This window comes from Epinephelus moara, chromosome 5, assembly GCF_006386435.1.
Source record: "Epinephelus moara isolate mb chromosome 5, YSFRI_EMoa_1.0, whole genome shotgun sequence".
NCBI lineage: Eukaryota > Metazoa > Chordata > Actinopteri > Perciformes > Serranidae > Epinephelus > Epinephelus moara.
This window is the reverse complement of record NC_065510.1, coordinates 4,347,981-4,363,789: the sequence shown is the minus strand read 5'-3', so window position 1 is coordinate 4,363,789 and position 15,809 is coordinate 4,347,981. Positions and strand designations below refer to the sequence as shown.

The 15,809-nt window shown below is 44.1% G+C and overlaps 1 protein-coding gene and 1 long non-coding RNA gene across 3 annotated transcripts in view; one reads left to right on the top strand and one right to left on the bottom strand.

The window, feature by feature from the left end:
• LOC126389809 (CSC1-like protein 2) overlaps positions 1-11,561 on the bottom strand; it is a 46,688-nt gene extending 35,127 nt beyond the window's left edge. Inside the window, exon 1 of the mRNA XM_050043722.1 lies at positions 11,215-11,561. The gene's annotated coding sequence lies outside the window, so the exon portion shown is untranslated. The remainder of the gene's footprint in view (positions 1-11,214) is intronic.
• Positions 11,562-12,851: 1,290 nt separating this feature from the next.
• Positions 12,852-15,752, top strand: LOC126389884 (uncharacterized). Of its 2 annotated transcripts, XR_007569902.1 has the most exons (7): positions 12,852-13,025; positions 13,390-13,639; positions 13,954-14,166; positions 14,274-14,348; positions 14,618-14,698; positions 14,807-14,878; positions 15,022-15,752. It is a non-coding gene; the product is annotated as an uncharacterized LOC126389884 (long non-coding RNA). The 2 variants fall into 2 exon arrangements; XR_007569901.1 differs by having other exon boundaries at positions 14,618-14,878.
• The last annotated feature ends 57 nt before the right edge of the window (positions 15,753-15,809 follow it).

The window sequence follows — 15,809 nt, the reverse complement described above, 5'->3', positions numbered from 1 at the left end:
GTACCAGCAAGGTGTACCTAATAAAGTGGCCACTGAGTGTATATGTACAGCATAACTCTGTTTACCGTGTAGATGTGTGTGTGTGTGTGTGTGTGTGTGTGTGTGTGTGTGTGTGTGTGTGTGTGTGTGTGCATATATTTTTTTACATTCATACGGGTAAATTTTACATTTTATATTGTAAATTTTTGGGGATGTTTTGTATTAACTTCATATATTAATATACTTTCTCTGCTGTTTTTAGATGAGCCACATTACAAACAAAGGATTTGGGTTCTTTTAGGAACTGATTTTAGATTTTGTGCTCAGCTTCCTGTTTGTGTTTGATTGTGAAGGTAGCTGCCATATGAAGTCATTTCCTGTAGGATCAATAAAGTGTGTATCACAGAGTAGGGCGGGGCTGCACAGATAAACATCAGCCAATAACAGGAAGTTTATAATCTGATAATGAAATGATAGCTGATGATACGAAGCCAGACTGCTTTCACTGACTTAAAGATGGCGGCAGCTACACAGCATGACACAGTGTGTGGTGATATACAGCTTTAAAGCTGCCAATAAACACAGAGAAGAAGAAGCACAACATGCTGACTCGATAACAAATCCTGTCGCTGATGTGGACATGTCTCACAGTTCCAGAGGAAGACAACACGACTGCCCTGAGGGTCTGATCCCCGACCGCCCGACTCCCCACCTGATCAGCAAACTTCCTGCTAACGTTAAACAGGTCAGAGACAGCGCTGAAGGACGAGGGACCGTCTCTGGAGCGTTAGCACGAGCTGACATCCAACACTGAGCCTTAAAACAGTCCCAACACACTCAGACTGAAAACACTCGACTGTGTCATTAAGCTCATCAATACTAACACTGTGTGTGTGCCAGCGGACTGTTGACAACCGTCCCCGACATGGAGACACCTGCAGCAGCACCTTTGAGTCTTGACAGGGAGGCGGAGTAAATTTACTTCCTGTTTCAGTGACAGATGATGTCGAAGCTTTTGATTCAGTTCTTAGGCTCTGATCACACAGGAAGTGCTTCAGCAGCTGGAGGCGGCTTTTTGTCACAGTTTTAATGTGAATGAAACTTTTTGCTCGATGTTTTTGCGACGCGCCTCGTGTTTCTGCGCTCTAGGCGTCTGGCGTTGTTGCCGGAGCGAATCGAAAAAACTTAAACTCAGAGCAGAAAAGCGCTCCATCTCATCTCTGCTTTTCTCCCATTGTCCAATGGGGTGATTTGAGAGGTGGGGCTTCTGTGGTGGTCACGACAACAAGTGTACAGTTGGTGAACAATGGAGGAGAAACTGGTGGTAGTGGTTGCTGGATACCCAGAGCTATACGACTTTACAAAGCACAGTTAGCACCATCTCAATAGAAAACAGCAGATAAGTGCAGTACTGTAAACGTCCATGATGGAGGAGAAGCTCCTGGACCAACTGGTGGTACTCCCCATGATCCAGCCTCTTTTTTAGGGTCTCATGTACCCACACAGATCTCTGTTTATCTGCTGACAGCCTCTCACCCTCAACCAGAGCTACAGACAGTACCCTCTGCCTCAACATGGCAGCAGCTACACACTGATTACTGCAGGATACATAAGATAAATAAAGATTACACAGGAAGGTTAGGGTGAGGAGGTGATGGGGTGGTTGCCTGGCAACAATAAAAAGGCACAGGAGGTGATGGGGTGGTTGCCTGGCAACAATAAAAAGGCACAGCAGGCTTTTTTTTTCACTCGTGGTGAAGGTTTAAAAAAAAAAAAAAAAAAGGTTTGGACTTTAAATCAACGTGTGAAGAGTCGGAACAGTGACGTCAGACAGACGTGGAATATCAAATCATCCATGTCCTCTCACTTCATCTGAGCCTCTGGTCTGAATGAACTTATAAACTTACTTTTAAAATATGAAAATGTGAATTAATCAGTTATCTCATTGATCATCGTTATCATCCTCAGTGCGCAGCTCAGCGCTCCTCCTTGTGCTGCTCACGCTGCAGAGACCAGCTGTCATACACAAGTTTAACATCACACCGCTGTGCACCGCACATTTCCTCCGTCCACATACGACCACACGTCGCTCCTCTGAACGTCTGAGTTTTTGTTTTATGGATCAGTGATGTCACAGACGATCAGTCGGGCTGAGTCACTCATTAATCATCAACACATCACAGCTGGACACGAGCCGACCGATGAGGAGCTGACTACATTTCCCAGCATGCCTCAGCAGCAGACAGCTTCCTGCTGTGTGACCCACTGATCCCATTGCCACGGTAACCCTGACTACAGCTCCTGACCCAGTTTTCACGCTTCGGCGGGCGTTTGTCACAAAACCAGAGTGACGGCGCTCCGGCTGATGTCACTGTGACATCACATCGCACTGAGAACAAAGAGAGGACGCAGCTGATGCAGTTTATTTACAGAACGCTCTGATTATATCCAGAAAATCATCATCATCATCATCAGTATATTACTGCTGGATCATTAATACTTCCTGGTCTGATGATCAATCAATTTTATTTATAAAGCCCAATATCACAAATCACAATTTGCCTCACAGGGCTTTACAGCATACGACATCCCTCTGTCCTTATGACCCTCACAGCTGATCAGGAAAAACTCCCCAAAAAACCCTTTAACGGGGAAAATGATGTCACTCCTCACAGTCAGAATTTATTCCACCATGTTCTGGTGTTTATTTTTTGTCTTGGTTCTATCTGAGGGATAATCAGGATCTAAATGATGAAACTACAGTTCCCAAAATGCTTTGGGGGATGTAACCCCCCCCCCCCCGTTGCCATGGTGCAGCAGCATGACTCATCTGAAGCCTCCAGACTCAGAGCTGCAGACTCACAGCAACCAAACACACATCGACCCATCAAACCAGAGCTCCGCCCACACCTGAAGACCTCCTGACGGATCAGGACACCTGGTCCAGACCCCCATGTGACCCCCACCACACCATGTCCTCAGAGTTGCACCTACAGACAGCATTAGCCCTGTCTGTGAACGGCTGGCCTGACCCCATTAGCATTATTAGCTTAGCTGAGGCTAAAAACAACTTGTAGTCCTGTTAGTTTAACCCTTGATGACCCGCAACATCTCAACTGGACCCTGAAAACTTCACCCAGGTCTAAGACCCCCACTAGCTCCTGTTAGTGTAGTCCAGGTCTAAGACCCCCACTAGCTCCTGTTAGTGTAGTCCAGGTCTAAGACCCCCCACTAGCTTCTGTTAGTGTAGTCCAGGTCTAAGACCCCCACTAGCTCCTGTTACTGTAGTCTAGGTCTAAGACCCCCCACTAGCTCCTGTTACTGTAGTCTAGGTCTAAGACCCCCACTAGCTCCTGTTAGTGTAGTCCAGGTCTAAGACCCCCACTAGCTCCTGTTAGTGTAGTCCAGGTCTAAGACCTCAGCAGTCTCAGTCCTGATTGAAACACTAACTGGTTTTTGAACAGCTGACGTCTCTTTCAGTGTTTGTGTAGTTTCAGTGAGGAACCACTGAGCAGCTAAAAAAAGAAAGCGCCTCTCGGCGCTGACTGGCGTCTGCTGCCCTCAGATAACACCTGGGAGCGTCCGTGATGCCTCGTGTGAACATATTCATGATTAATATGATCAGTGTGGTTTCGACAGACTGATCACAGATCTGCAGTTTGTCTCCTCTCTGTTAAAATAAAAGAGGAGTGAACTCAGACAGATCCTGGGTCAGTGGGTTTTAACTGTCTTCTCTGTGAACACAAACGTCTTCAGCTCTGCGCCTTCGCTCTGATGTCACTGACAGTGTTATCAGTGGGCTGCAGGCGTCCATCACTCTGAACTCTGTGACCCTGAACTGATAAAACTCTGAACCAGGACGGGCTGATGAGACGGCCTCCACACAAACAAACTGAGAGGACAAAACATGGAGTCATGTGATTGGACAGTTCTGTGTGATGTCATCCTGCATCATCAGCTCCACATGGACCCACAGAGGGAAACCATTCTGATGCTGAGCTGTGTTCGTCTGGACAGAGGCTCCTCTACCTGTCTGTGTACTCTGGGTTGTTTTGGTGCATCTGTTCACCTCCATTGTACGTTACACTTTATGAAGTACGTGTACATGAAGAGTACGACCTCCACACGCTTTAAAGTTATTCTAGGTCTGCCTGCCTGCTGCAGCCACAGCAGCTGTTAGCAGTTAGCGGCTAACTCAAAGAAGAAGAACAGCAGCTGTTAGCAGTTAGCGGCTAACTCAAAGAAGAAGAACAGCAGCTGTTAGCAGTTAGTGGCTAACCTCAAAGAAGAACAGCAGCTGTTAGCAGTTAGCAGCTAACTCAAAGAAGAAGAACAGCAGCTGTTAGCTGTTAGCGGCTAACTCAAAGAAGAGTTACATTAGCTGTTAGCAGCTAACTCAAAGAAGAACAGCAGCTGTTAGCAGTTAGCAGCTAACTCAAAGAAGAAGAACAGCAGCTGTTAGCAGTTAACTCAAAGAACAGCAGCTGTTAGCAGTTAGTGGCTAACGGAGCTCCTTACCCTCCGAGCAGAGGACGAGATCAGCCGCCATATAACAGGGACGCTAAATGATTGTTATTGACATGTGATGTCATTGTTATTGTTTATAGAAAGCAGCTGACACGTATGTTATATGTCACACTAGAGGCTGACACTGTTGTGTTACATGTCACGTCTCTTTTGACTCTGTGATGTCATCATGCTGTCTGACATCACACACTGGAGCCACACGATGCAGCCGTCGTTTGGTTCTGTGTAAACAGGTGAGGACATAAAGACGGGACTTAATCCAGTGTGAAGGATTTAGTCGTGGTGGGGGAAACAATCAACTCTTGGATGCATCATGATGCAGACGTGGACGATTCGGCATTGATACACAAATGTAAACAATCAATTATCTAATGTTTATTAATAACATGATGTTGACAGAACAAAAGGGGCGGAACTTGACAGCAGCGCAGCACCCAGACAGTCTACAGTGCCGACACACAAGAGTTAACCTGTGATTCATCTTCACTGAAGGCAGCGGCTGCAACATGTTTTAATTTAATGTGTAAATAATTCAGTCTACAGGGTGAACATACATAAAAATACAACGATTAAATTAAATTCACTTTGACTCCGACACACTGGAGCTGTAAACGTTCCCAGGATGTTAAACAGAACTCAACTAACTGCTGCGTTTGAGTGCAATCATAAAAACGGGACCAATGATTCTCGTATTCAAAAGGTCGGCTGGCGAACGTGTTCAAAAAAACTGGAGAAAAAAAAACTTCTAAAGGTCAGTGAAGGCAGCGCTGCTTTAAAGGCCACTCTCAAGTGTCTGATTTCAGAGATGCGACCACCAATAACAGTCTTAGTCCTGACACTACAGCCCAGCTAATACAGAACATTCCCATAACATTCCTTCTGGGTTTTTATTTTGGTAACCCCTTCACAACATTTTAGGAACGTTGTGCAAATGTTTTTGTTAAATGCTCCTTATCCAAACCGTTCCAATCACCACACGTAGTAACATTTTTTGGGGGGATTATTTCTGTGACGTTCACCTGACGCTGCCTGCTGGTAGCAACCCTCCCTTAATAGCAGTGTCACAATAACGTTAGCTCCACGTCATGGAAAACTTGCTGTTTTGACAGTCACTGAAGGTTATGCAGGAACGCTCAATAAGCATTTCCAGACCCCCAAAAATCGTTTTGCCAGCTGGGAATCAACAGACTCAACATGTTCAGTGTTAAATAAAGATAAAGATATCTGAATCAGAAGACTGTGTTCTGAACACACACACACACACACACACACACACATCTGAATAATTGACAAGTTCAATCTGACCCAAATCTGTCTGCAGATCTGAAGCTCTGCACAACACGTCACCTCTGAAAGTACATCCCATAATGTTTGTGTCAAAATCAGTGCAAATAATTTGCAGTTTGATTATTGATTATTTTCCTCAACAACTGAAACTATTGACACGTCTCATTTTGTCCAAAACACAAAGACTTTTTTATTCTTGTATCATCGACTTGTTTCCTGTGGATGATGGAGGTTGTTGTGATGAATTCTCCGTCTGTTTCACTTCAGCTTCACACGTCCAGCTGTGATGTCAAACGTGTTTTTAAATTCACATGTTCAGTTTCTGTCTGTAGAAAATTCAGCACATTCATGTCCTCACATGTTCAACAGGACTCACATTTCATGGACATTTCAGAACTTTTTCGGGACGTCTCAAGGACGCTGTTTTAACATCAGATCCAAACTTTGCTCAAACATTATTTCAGCTACGACACACATGAAGGAAGAGACAAAACGCGGGGAGAAAATTAGAGTCACCGCCCCATTGTCGTATGAAAACATGGATAGAGACTCTCAGAGACACTGGACTGGTGGGCGGAGTCATACGACCATGGGGCAGTGACTCCGCCCACCAGTTTCACCAAATTCTAATCAGTTTATTCTTCAGTCCAGGTGGATGTTTGTGCCAAATTAAATTAAATTGACAACATGACAAATTTGTTTCTCAAATTCATTTAACAAAGAATCACAACAGAATCAGTGATCTAGTTTCACAGTTTGCTTCAGATCTTCAGTAAAAACTAAGATGATCTCTGATTTCTTTAGTTTGTGAACAACAACAGTCACTCAGAGTGACATTCAGATTCTGTCACAATATTAATAGTTCAACTTAGCGCTGGGCAACACGGACAAACATTCATATCTCCGCATTTACAGGCTGACTGCCGATACACCACATATATATGAGCTCCGTGTTTTCAGCTGCAGGTCAAAGGCACATTTGAGACGTCACAAGAAGTTTGTTTATTTTTTAAAAAAGACTGTGGTCAAAATAAAACGCAAAGACAGGGATTTTTTTCTCGGTTCGAAAATATACAGCTGCACAACAGTTACACCTCCAGAACACTGACGGCGGCGGGGTTTCTGTGAACATAACGTTTCAGGAGCCCGAAACGTTATGTCTAAATAAATTTTCAAGGAGTAGTTTCTGGTGTGCGGACTTTATCTTTTATTACAGAAAATAAATGAGCTTTTTAGTTATGCTGCAGATTATCAGGGGAAGATCACTGGAACAATTTCATCACACATGAACAGAACTGCAGGAAAAAACACATTAACCACCTGCATGTGAAGTACGACTGATCCCTCAGGCTGTGCCACATCATCTCGATCACCATAATACCTGGAATGTTTTTGTATCGTGAAAAATTCCTATCCTGATGTTAGCGGTGGACTCTAGTGATGTCTGCGCTGTGTAGATATGAAGAGGCCCACACTGTGGATATCTTCAGAGGCCATCTCTGTTTATTCCTCTCCTGACAGCACGCGGCAAAAACAAAATCTTCCATCACACACAACCATTCAATCTCCAGCCCCGACACAGATTAAGTGACACAAGATTACGTTAGCATAAAATGAAGTCATGAACAGCTTAACAGCGCTAAAACACGGAAATGACCTTAAGAGCACGGTGGCTCACCTCTCTCACGGAGCACAACAGCAAAGGGGGGAGGTAAGGCGGGAGACAACTCTTTATAGGTGGAGTACTCCTGAAGGTGAACGTAGGGGTACAAAAACTGGATATCAAATGTTCCACATACTGAGTACGGAGGCCTGAGAGGGTCAGGTAAAAACAACTGAACTAAAATTAGTGGAATTATAATACTCAACATTACAAATGTACATCTGACCTGTCACACATATAGAGCTCGTAAGTCACGCCCCTGCTGGTAGACCCCCATCGGACCTCTAGGCTCGGAAAATATGAATGGGAGTCAATGGAGAGAAAATTATTATTTTCTGGTCCCAGTCATTAAATGCTTTGGATTACACAAATGTGTTGTGTGGGTCTAAATAATATTTTTCATGTGAAGAGTTTGACAGTTTATTGTATGATTCTTCAGTTAAAGGCTGTGGAAACAACGTAATGAGAAAGACTACATGTTGCCTTGTGACGTCACGTCATCACACTTTCCCTCCACTCAGCTCACAGTGCTGCTGCTGCTGCTGCTGCGTCTTTTGCCACGATCTACGGAGCCATCAGATCAAGATGCCGCTGTGTTTCGTCCCCGAATGTCACCATTCCAACAAGAACAGCTGTTCTTTCTTTCGATTTTCTTTCGAGGCGGTGAAGTGTACCAGAGACACAGCCGTGCTCCGAGCGCGAGTGGTGACGTATATCATACGCATCGAGAGCAGTGAAGAGCTGTAGTCCACAAAGCGCTCTCACACAAAACCTAACAGTATCAAACTTCTTCCCGCTAAATTGGAGCCTTCTTTGCACGAAAAAATATATTAAAAATTCACAAACAACATATGTGAAATTCATGGCACAATTCAAACGGGACCAGAAAATAATTTTCATCTAGCCGTTAGTCTGAGTGGGCGGAAGTTCGCTGCAAAGATCAGCCTCTCATTGGGCAGAACGAGCCACCCGCTGAAGTCCCACCCTACCACCTCGGGTTGCAGTTTTCAACACGTCCTTTACTAACTTTTGCGGTGTTTGATCTTGCGGGGATGTAGCCATGTTTCTGCCATGGTTCGCGTCCTGTAGGCGATATTTTTGTGGGCGCGTTACACCAAAACCTGTTTCCCCCGGCAATATTTTTGCAGTGGTAGATTTGATTTAGTTGAACTATTAATATTGTGACAGGATCTGAATCTGACTCTGAGTTACTGTTGTTGTTCACAAACTGAAGACATGAAACATCATTTTAGTTTTTACTGAAGATTTGAAGCAAACTGTGAAACTACATCACTGATTCTGTTGATATTCTGTCTTCTTAAATTAATATTTTTTATGAATCTGTCATATTGTCAAGAATATCATCATCACAAAAATACCCTGAAATTATTTTAGGCTCGTGTCACGCAGCCCTGCTGATCACACGTGAATAAACAACGTGAATATGATCATTAGATTTTACAACATGAAGGATCGATCAGCACCGCAAAGACACACAGTCACAACTGCATCATCATCATATTATTATTATTATTATCATTATTATTATTATTATGTAACAACAGTAAACAAAGTGAGCTCAGCTGTGTTCACAGTGATCTTATATATTTGTGTTTGACTCTGTTTGGCGGACAGGAAGTGACATCAGGTTAAACTTCGCTCAGCACATTTACTGCGGTTTGGTTCATAGTTACTGCAGACGTGACATAATGTGTGAACAGAGGTCGAACACACTTTCACGTTTCACTTTTCATGTTTTATATTTTATGTGTCATGTATGAGACATCTCATTTCTTCCCACTGAACCTGTTTCCATCTCAAGAGACAAACATGTCGTGGGTGTCGGTATTTTGGCTTCACAGCAGGACGTATAAAGCAAACTTCTCCGGGGCCCAACGAGCACAGGGCCCAGGAGCCGCAGGCCGCCGTGGCCACAGAGCCTCTGTGTCATGTGATGTTGTTGTTATTGGACATTTCCAGGTAGGCCCTGCTGCAGAGCTCCAGGCTCAGGCCCACCTCCATCACCAGACCCATGGTGGGAAACCACGTGTTCATCACGCTGCCACTAAATCAATAAATCAATAAATCCTGTTGCCACGCGTGTGTGCTTCACTGCCCAGTGTTGTTAAACCGACAGATCACATTTGGTTTCACCTTTCAGCACCACGTTCGTCACGCTTATCGTTAATAAAAATGTGTCCGGTGTTACAGATCATTGGTTACTGCTGTTGCATCAGTGTGAGATTTTCACAGTAAAATAACCGTCCCAGAAAATATTGCGGCGTCACGTCGTCACAGAATTCTTCTCATCATCAGTCACAGCGACTCTTAAAGGGTTTTTACTGAAATGTTTTATCACTATAATTAAAACCTGAAACTTTTTTCTTAAATGAAACTTCGGGTTTAAAGTTTCTCTTCTGAAAAAAAAAACAAAGGTGAGATTCTTCGTCCAGCTGCATGATAACCATCAGTTTTCATACCGCAGCGAACCTTCAAACCGGTTTACTGCTGCAACCCCTCGAGTTACCCCGTTAAAAAAATAACAAATACAAAAGAAAAATGATCCGACTCGAACAAGGAAGACATGTTGCCTTTTATTCTTTAAAAAAAAGTTTTGTTTTTTAAAAAAAAAAATTAATTTCTGCTGATTTTTCTTAACATTTGAGGCTATATTTCAAGAAAACATTAAAAAAAAAACAGCCAGAAACTGTAAAACTAGAAATTATTGCTGAATTTCTGACTGTCCCTGAACACGTCACATGTGATGAAGCCTTCTGTCACAGGAAAACCCATATCCAGACCTGGGCTATAAATACTGATATTTTATTACAATCACTTTATTCTACGTCTTTTTTTCTTCTTCTTTTACAAAAATTTGCCACGAACTAACCAGCAGCAACGGGTTGGTGGCAAAATTGTCTGTATGGTAAATACAAACTAAATACAAACTACAGCCATTTACAGCTGTAAGATAAGAAACATTAGTCCCTCACAGTGCTTCACAAATGATTCAGACTGCCTCCCCTTTCTGCGGCCCCTCAGAAATAGCGAACAGTCCCTAAAATAAACCTTAATGTGTATTTTGGATGTTTTCTGTTGGCAAAATGTCTAAACTGATGACAAAACTGTGTCTCCATCTGTGGACTCGTTTTGTTGACGAAATCATAAATGAGCAAAGTGAGCGATGCTGATGTCACGTGCGTGTGTCAGGTCTGTGCTCAGGTGGAATATAACCACATTAATATCATATTAAAGTGTGTCAGGTTTACTCGGTTGTGTCTGAACGGTCCCTCCCGGGTGAAGCAGCGGCCCTGCTGCACCTGCAGTCCGGCCTGAACCGACACCACCTGCCTCCGCCTGGACGCAATGTCACAGAAACAGCGCAAATGTCTGCGGGAGACACGCGCTGAAACACTGCGGTGAAATGAGGCGAGTCACGGAGGCTCCGTCCGTCCGTCAGAGGTGAAATCACAGTATAGCTGCAGACGAACAGACGGACGGACAGACAGCTCGGTGTGTCCTCTGCGCACACATTATATAACCCAGCACCCCCACCACAAAAACACCGGAGCCGTACGGAGGCTGGATGGATGCTGTCCGGGTGCAAACAGCGCGCAGGGGCCGCTGACAGGCCGCTTGAGGCTGCAGCAGCAGCGGCCTGTCAGCCGCTAATCAACCCGCTGAGGAGATCAAACAAAGCCGTCTTATGACAGAATAAAGCCCCGTAATAATTAAACCCAATTAGATAAAGCCGGTACCTGACCACCAGAAGCCGATCCTCCTCCTCTTCCTCTCCTCCGACAAATCAAAGATGTTTCACCGCAGAAAAATCTCCCGTTAAATCCTCACAAATCCACCGCCGCCCCGGCTGCGTGCTGCCGCAGCGCCGCCATCCCGCAACAAAAAGGCTGATTCAGGCCCGACGAATCACCGCCGGGGCTCAGGGGGGAATCCCGCCGCACGAACGTGTCCCTCCGCCGGCCGCTCAGTCCGCTGCGAGCCGCTGCTGCTCCGCCGGGTGTCGGTGTTAAAATGGAGGCGGTCTCTCCGGGAACAGAGACGGAACGGAGCCGCTGCTGCTGCCGCTGCTACTGGGAGGAGGAGGAGGGTGAGGAGGAGGAGGAGGAGGGTGAGGAGGAGGAGGAGGAGGAGGGGGAGGAGGAGGGGGAGGGGGGGCCGGACCCGCTGCTGCTGCACGAGGACACCGACAGAAGGCGCCAAACCGGGACCTTCACAATAAGAGCTCCTCCCTCAGGCTTTTATTTTTTGTCTTTTCTTCCTGTTTACAATAAATACAGTTAAAATAAAACATAATATAAATATAATGGTATACATAAAGATCTCTGAAATGTGTAGTCTAGGAATACATAGCTATTTCTGCTTACACAGAATGAATGAATGAATGAATGAATGAATGAATGAATGAATTGAGAAGTCAATGAAAGTGTGTTTTCCCCCCGCTCTACAGTAGATTCGAACTGCAAGGTGTGTCAGATAGACCACGAGGTGATCTTCACGACACCAGAAACGAATAGTAGCATGGTCAGCTTACACAGAATGAATGAATGAAGGAATGAATGAATGAACTGAGATGTCAATGACAGTGTGTTTTTCCCCCCACACCACAGTAGATTCGGACGGCAAGGTGCGTCAGACAGACCCCTAGCTGAGGTGATCTGCACAACACCAGAAACGGTTAGTAACTATAGAGACAGGAGCAACCCCTTACCCTCAAAGAATAAACCTATATTAGAATAAAGTGAGAGTATGTTTTACACCTTTTAAATAGAATAAGCCTTTACCCTGTAAAGGTAGATGTGGTAAAGGTAAAGGAAGACTGGTAAATGCAAGACTTTATTGAATATCATAGAAACAAGGAACAATGTTCCTTCGTCAGGTTGACAAACCGTTGTTTCTTTGATATTCAATAAATTATTGTGTTTACCTGTGTGGACAGTGTGTGGGACCTCACTTTCCTTTACCTGCAACCTTGTACATGTATTATTGTAATGCATTTTCTTGCATTTTCTTTTCACAGAGGACAGCTGTGACAGAGGGGACACAGAGGAGATGTGTGATCACGCAATTGTCCAGGACAACCTGTCCAATTATCCAGTGCTGAAGGTCTGATATTTCAGAATATACAGACATTATCCATTTAGAACAGATGCAGCATTTGTGTGTACTTTTAACTGAATGCTCTAGTCTAGTTCGTAGAATTTGTTTAAGGCATTTTAGTTGTAGATGTTTTTGTAGGACTTAGACTATATATATCAAGTAGTAGTACACTATGTATATCAAGCAAGTACTTTTTTAATTGGTCGGCTGGTGTGAGTTAACACTGTAATATATATTTTGACAGAACCTTCTCCCAGAGGACTACAGCTATCACGTGTGCTCTTTTGAGTCACTGGGGGACTCAAACAATTTCAGGACAAGCCTGAAGATAAGGTTGACTAGGGAGGATGAGGTGCAGAAGTGGCAGGAGGATTTACAGGCGTCCTCGGGCTTGACCTGGCGAAAGTCAAAGACCTACCCAGATGCTGGTCATGGCTCTAACAAGTATAGGGTTAGTACAGACACAGGCTACAGAGACATCCTACAGTTTGTTTTAATAACACAGATACCCAGACCAGTTATGTCATGTTTAGGTGTCTTGCGTTTGTGTCTTTTGGTGTTAGTGTCTATCTGGTGTATGTGTGTCCGTTACGATAGTGTACAGTGTTTACAAAAAGAATAGTTTTTGGACATATGTGGTCTCACAGGTGCATAGGAGAAAAGCGGAGGTTACCATAGAAAAGACTCCAGTAGAGTGTCATCTTCACTTGCAAACAAACATTTATTTTGAGCAAAGTTTTGATACTTAGACCAGGTGAAGATGCCAGTGTGTGGGACTTATTCTTTCCAGTGCTGAACCTTTCCATTATCTGCAGGTTGACTTGAGGTGCCAACACAACACCCGCACCAGTACTGCCAAGAGTAGCAAAACACCTCCTGCCGTGCATTTATGTACCTGATTCTGAAAAGACAGACGTATAGTAAAGGGCAGAAGTCAAGCTGGTTGACTTTGTCCACACCAGGCTGGAGGCGCATTACATCTGCCGACTCACAGATGTGGCCAACAACCGGGTCAGAGGAGAGGAGCGCACCGCAGGAGCAGTCGACTGTGGGGCGATTGTGAAGGTATAATGTGGAATCTAATACATTTCATTTCAGTAATAATGCTGTAATTATATATTTCAGGAATAAACCACAAGTTTAATACATAATCAGTGTGTCAGTAAAGCGCTGTGGCAATCGTAGATTGTGCAAAAGCAACAGAACTTTGCGACAAGCAACAGTTTCAATTCAGTGCTGATATCATTCCAGGCAGAGCATTGCATACCGTTAATACTGGGATAACAGCAACCCCTTGTGGCGTATTTCTTAACTGCTCTGTAGTACTCTGTGTTTTGTGAAACATCCATAACGGTTTTATCTTTGCATTTTGGATACAGGAGGATGAGATGAACTACACTGTGCCCAGCTCAACTGGTCCTGAGAGGTACCATGTCAGTATGGACATTGGCTTTTGCTCATGTCCAAATGGGATCTCTGGGCAACGTTGCAAGCACCAGGTCGCAGTCGAGAAGATGTTCGAGCTCCAGGACACTTTCCTCACACCTCCACGATCGCTACGAGGAAACTGTACCACGAGATAGCCACTGGTGGTGAGATACGTCCTTCCACCTGCATGTGTGATGACAAGTTTCAGTACTGTGTTTTGGTTGATGTTTGTTTTGCAAAGAAGGTCAAGTTGTTTTTATATTTTTGACAGGAATGGACTTTCCAGAGGACTAGTTTCAGTCATTGCAGCTACCGCTGTCTTATGAAGACACAGCAGGAATCTCATGTGAGTTTACAGAGCAGTCATCATTGTCATGTTTGTGTGTTTGTGCGTGTATCTTCAGCTGCCTTTAGTAAATTGAATGTTAAAACTGTGTTTTTTTAATATTATGTGGTAACAGTTGTAGAAAAGCAATTTACCATTCGAGGGCTACAGAGAAATTTACCATGGGTAGGTCTACAGGATTTTCCGGTGTACTCATGATAAATTTCTCCATAACCCCCTTCATGGTAAATTGCTTTAATCTATTTGAGTCTGTCTGGCTCTCTCTCTAGGTAGCGGACCCACACCTAGTGCCCTGGACCCTGTTAAGATGCAGCCACCCCACTCTCATGCACTCCCAGAAGGAATTTCATGTGAGTTTACACAGCAGTCATCATTGTCATGTTTTACAGTTTTTGTATTTGTGTTTGTATCTATTTTTGGTCAGTCTGTCTCTTGTTAGACATTAAACTCTCCTTCAGGTGGAGGCGATGCCCACACTGAGTTCTGTGAGGACATTCCTCCAGATGACACATATTCGGCGCACTATGCAGGTCTTTATTATTCTGTCATTAAACTAAGCATAACATATTGTCCATGAGAAATGGTTATGCTTTGTTTGCACAAACCAGATTGAATAAATGTCCCTTGCTGTCATTTCCTGCTAATAAACTTAATATTCTACTTCAACCCCAAGACACATCTGTACTGGAGGACGAGCTGGCACGTGTCTTCAAGTCACTCACACTCAAGCTGAGGGGTGACCCCAGCTTCATAGCCCCTCTGACATCATTCATTGCGTCCAGTGACAAAATGGCCACGGACAGTGCACTACAATCAGCCTTTTCAATATTTGGGAAGAGCCCAATGGCCATGGCCACTGGATACCAAAGGACGAAGGGGTATCTCCAGACGACTGCCCAAATCTCGGTCCAGCCGACAGCAGTGGGGAGGAGGAAGACGCACCTGGGAGGTAGAAGGGCCTTGCCATTGGGACGTCCCTCAAAAGCTTCCAGGGAGGACCACCCCTATAAGAGGACAGGGAGGAAGCCAGCCGCTCCTCACAGCTTGGCTCACTGTGTGGAAGCCAATATGTCCCTAGGTGGAACACACTGATGAAATATTAATAAAAATTTGAGAGTGCTAATTTTTTCTACCCTTCTACCCATGATTGTGATGCAGAAGTTGGACTGTGTAGGCCGTGTTCTATATATATCCATGATGCAGGCTACTAGTTTGACTTCAGAGTCTGATCTGACTGATTATCCAGTTTTGCAATGCTGTGCGGGCTGATCTGATCACCTACCACAATTCAAATAGCCTAGGTCTAAGCCAAGCACATTAGAATAATTATTCAATATATAAATAAGTTCTACATAATTAAATTATAGTAATGCAAGTAATTATTCAATATATAAATAATTTCTACATAATGGAATTATAGTAATGCAAGTAATTATTCAATATATAAATAATTTCTACATA